Below are 4562 nucleotides of genomic sequence, written 5' to 3'. Positions count from 1 at the left end.
CTTAACTTGCTAAGAATTAAGGCAAGGTGGCCGGGCACGGTGGCTCATGCCTGTAATCCCAGCACTTTGGGAGGCCGAGGCAGGCAGATCACGAGGTCAAGAGATCAAGACCATCCTGGCAAACATGGCAAAACCCCGTCTCTACTAAAAATACGAAAATTAGCTGGACGTGGTGGTGCGCGCCTGTATTCCCAGCTACTCAGGAGACTGAGGCAGAAGAATCACTTGAACCCAGGAGACAGAGGTTGCAGTGGGCCAAGATCGTGCCACTATACTCCAGCCTGGCGACAGAGTGAGACTCCATTTCTCCATCTCAAAAAAAAAAAAAAAAAGAAAGAAAGAAATAAGGCAAATAATGTGAATATATGAAACACATAAATGAATATAGAGTTCAGAAGGGAATTGAGGCTGGGCAAGGTGGCTCTTGGGAGCCACCTTGGGAGCTCCCAACACTTTGGGAGGCCGAAGCAGGTGGATCACTTGAGGTCGGGACTTTGAGACCAGCCTGGGCAACATGGTGAAACCCTGTCTCTACTAAAAATACAAAAATTAACCAGGTGTGGTGGTGTGTGCCTGTAGTTCCAGCTACTCAGGAGGCTGAGGCAGGAGAATTGCTTGAACTCGGGAGGCGGAGGTTGCAGTGAGCTGAGATTGTGCCACTGCACTCCAGCCTGGGCAACAAAGCGAGACTCTGTCTCAAAAAAAAAAAAAAAAAAAAAAAAAAAAAAACAGGAGAACTTGATAAAAGGAAGTGATGAAACTCAGGCAAATTCAAAAATGGAGGCTTGCGGAGTCAGAAACGTCAGCAAGTGAATGAGCGCCAGGCCCACTTAAAGCAACTCCCATGGGAAGGGAATTCTTGGAAGAGTCAAAAAGCACTATACAAATTCAGTTAAATTTAGAAAGGACTTTTAGAAATTAAAATGAAAGGATTTTCAAATTTAGAAAATCCATCATCAAGCTACAAAGAAAATATATGTTGCACCCTGGATCATGGTCTGGTTGACAAGGCAGATGTAAAGTCTACTCTAAATACAGAGCAGAGGCCAGGCATGGTGGCTCATGCCTATAATCCCAGCACTTTTGGGGGCTGAGGCAGGTGGATGGCTCAGCCACCAGTTGAGTCTAGCTAAGCCACTTCCACTCACTGCACCTCCTATTCTTCACCTGCAGAATGAGCTTGCTGGATTCTAACACCCAACTGCTGCTCTCACACTCTAGAATTCTTAGACTCCCGGTCATCTTTGAGAGATTCCACACTGCCAAGAAAATTATTGCAACTATATGAAACACTGGCTTATCATGACCAGTGTCAGGGAGTCCTGATGTTCACCTGGCCCTGCTCTTCTGCAGTTACCAAGCTATAAAAAGTTAAAGACTGAATGTGTAGATATACTAGGAAGCAGACCTGTTCTGTGCTTCTCCAGAAATCAGAATTAAGGTGAATGAGTGGAGGCTAAGTGTGGTGGCACACGCCTGTAATCTTAGCACTTTGGGAGGCCGAGGTGGTAGGATCGCTTGAGCCCAGGAGCTCAAGACCAGCCTGGGCAACATGGCAAAACCCCGTCTCTACAAAAATACAAAAATTAGCCAGGTGTGGTGATCCCTGCTTGTGGTTCTAGATACTCAGGAGGCTGAGGTGGGAGGATTGCTTGAGCCTGGGAGGTGGAAGTTGCAGCGAGCAGAGATCATGCCACTGCTCTCCAGCCTGGGAGACAGAGGGAGACCCTGTCTAAAAACAATAAAAGATGAATGAATGGAAATTATCGGAAAGCAGACTTCAACTCATCATGAGAAAATTTACTTTGAACACTACTGAAAATATCACCAATTATGTGCTGCATATTACTTTGGACCTATTACTATGCTAATCACATTTATACATATTTATTCCTCATAACCAACCAATAAATCAGATACTATCCCTATTTTAATATATCAGGAGATGGAGGCTCAGAGATGTCAATTTACTTGCCCAAAATTACGTAGCTAATAAGTGGCAAAACTAGAATTCAATAATGCTTACAAACTTTAAAAATCTTTGTTCTAGACCACTATGCTATATTGCCTCTATAAAGCCACCCCAAAATATCCAGGATTGATTGGGATTCTTAAATCTGCACATTGATGTTGTTCATTGGCAGTAGAAAATTTCAGCCAATACTCCTTTTTAAAAATGTTTTAAAAACAAGCTCTGGCAAGTTTTATTAAAGAAAAATTTTGAGGCCAGGCGCGATGGCTCAAACCTGTAATCCCAGCACTTTAGGAGGCCAAGGCGGGTGGATCAAGAGGTCAGGAGATCGAGACCATCCTGGCTAACACAACGAAACCCCGTCTCTACTAAAAATACAAAAAATTAGCCGGGCGTGGTGGTGGGCGCCTGTAGTCCCAGCTACTCAGGAGGCTGAGGCAGGAGAATGGTGTGAACCCGGGAGACGGAGCTTGCAGTGAGCCGAGATCGCGCCACTGCACTCCAGCCTGGGTGACAGAGCGAGACTCTGTCTTAAAAAAAAAAAAAAGAAAAGAAAAAAGAAAAATTTTGCATAGTATACTTCCCACCAGTCTATTCTGGCATGCTTCTAATATGAGAATCACCTGGATCAATGAGAGCCAGTGAGCATACTCTGTAGTATTTTCCACATGCTGTGCCCAATTCAATATTATTGTCACTGTAGTGATGGACACCAGTCCGGCCAACATTTCATAGTACTCTATTTTGGATTTCCTCAAAGCTGGGCAGTTGTTAGAGAGGATGACCAATTTCACTTTGCCTTGTTTGATCAACTTCAGAGTCTGCTTGTACCCCAGCATGTACTTTCTACTTTTCATAAGTAGAGTTGATCAACTCCAGTGACTTTTTCATCTTCTTTGTGGCTACCATCTTCCTGCCTAGGTGTGGGATGGCCCCCAACCAAGAGCAGTCACCAAGACGGTGGAAAGTGAGAAAGGCACCCATACCTCTTGAGATACTCTCTTTTTCCATCCACTCTTTTCCTTCTTGACTCTGATTAAATTTAAGTTAGACTTTATCATGTTAGCCTCTCTAACTTACTGTATATCTTTTTGTCTCTCTTTGCTGCATCCTAGATTTCTTCTGATTTAACTTCCAGGTCATCAATTCTCTCTTCAGCTGTGTTGAATTGGCTATTGAACCCATCCACTGAGTTTTAAATGTTGGCTATTGTCTTTTTAATCTCTAGAGGCACTATTTAGTTATTTTTGAAATCTAACAGTAGTTTCATCTTTTCCGAGATATCTTTAAGCTAATCTTTACTTTTTTAAACATAATAAATGTATTAGTTTCCTATTACTCCTATAACAAGTTACTACAAACTTAGTGGTTTAAAACAACACAAATTTATTATCTTAAAGTTCTAGAGGTCAGGATTTTGAAATCAGTTTCACTGGGCTAAAATCAAGGTATTGAAAGACCTTGCTTTCTTCTGGAGGATCTAGGGGAGAATCCATTTCCTTTCCTTTTGTAGCTTCCTGAAGCCATGTACATGCCTAGGCTTGTGAGCCCTTCCCCCATTTTCAAAGTCAGAAGTGTAAGATCTTATCTCCTCTCTGACTTTTGCTTACATACTTAAATTTTTTCTCTCAGCTCTTCTTGCCTTTCTCTTATAGAACACCTGTGATTACAATGAGCCTACTTGGATAATCCAGAATAATCTCTCCAATCTCAAAATCATTCATTTCATCATATCCACAAAGTTCCTTTTACCATATAAAGTAACATTTTCACAGGTTCCAGAGACTAGGATGTGGACATCTTTGAGGAGCCATGATTCAACCCACCACAGTAAGCACAGTTATTTTATAGTCCATGTCCAATAATTTCAAGTTCTAAAAGTGTTCCCAGATTTGTTTTTGTTGTCTGTTTTTCAGATGGTTCCCACACGTGTTGCTTGCTTCAGTATGTGCTGGGTTAAAAAAAAATGGTGCCCAATAATAATTTACCTAACATTTTTAGTTGTTTTTATTAGGAGTGTTTGGGCTGAAAAATAGCCCACTATAAAGAGAAATTAAAATTCAAGCCTTCCAACAATAATGATTGATGTATTGCCCACTGACAGTATGGCAATCACTGTCTTGATGGCATAATGTACATTCTATATAGGAAAAAGCCATGGAAGGGACTGCAGTAGGAAGTTCCCAAACCCAGGACAATTCAAGTAGGGATAATGAGAGCTGAAAGGTACATCATGTTTACTGGGGAAGAAACCTTTAAAATTAGATGTTTCAAAATGATAATGGGTCTGTGCAAATACCCTTATAATTATTACTAAGGAGTTTCATGCCCTTCACACATTCCTTTAGTCACTTATTATTCAGCAGGCATTTTGTCGAACACCAATGATGTATCTATCCATTACTCTGCAGGTGAGTAAAAATACAAAGACGAATACAAACAATCTCTGACCTTAAGGAGATCACCAATTACTTGGGAAAACAGACACAGACACTGTTAGGATACCACGTGGTGGTTTGAGTGCAGTGATGAAGGAAAACACAGAGGAGGAGGTGCCTCACCCAGGCTGAGGGTTTAGGGGAGGCTTGGT

The 4562-nt window shown here is 41.8% G+C and overlaps 1 pseudogene; it reads right to left on the bottom strand.

The window, feature by feature from the left end:
- Positions 1-1210: 1210 nt before the first annotated feature.
- LOC107971258 (large ribosomal subunit protein eL30-like) lies at positions 1211-2881 on the bottom strand (annotated as a pseudogene).
- Positions 2882-4562: the final 1681 nt, after the last annotated feature.

Source organism: Pan troglodytes, chromosome 12 (genome assembly GCF_028858775.2).
Source record: "Pan troglodytes isolate AG18354 chromosome 12, NHGRI_mPanTro3-v2.0_pri, whole genome shotgun sequence".
Classification (NCBI taxonomy): Eukaryota; Metazoa; Chordata; class Mammalia; order Primates; family Hominidae; genus Pan; species Pan troglodytes.
Note: the sequence above shows the minus strand (reverse complement) of the source record. Positions and strands in the feature narration are given on the sequence as shown.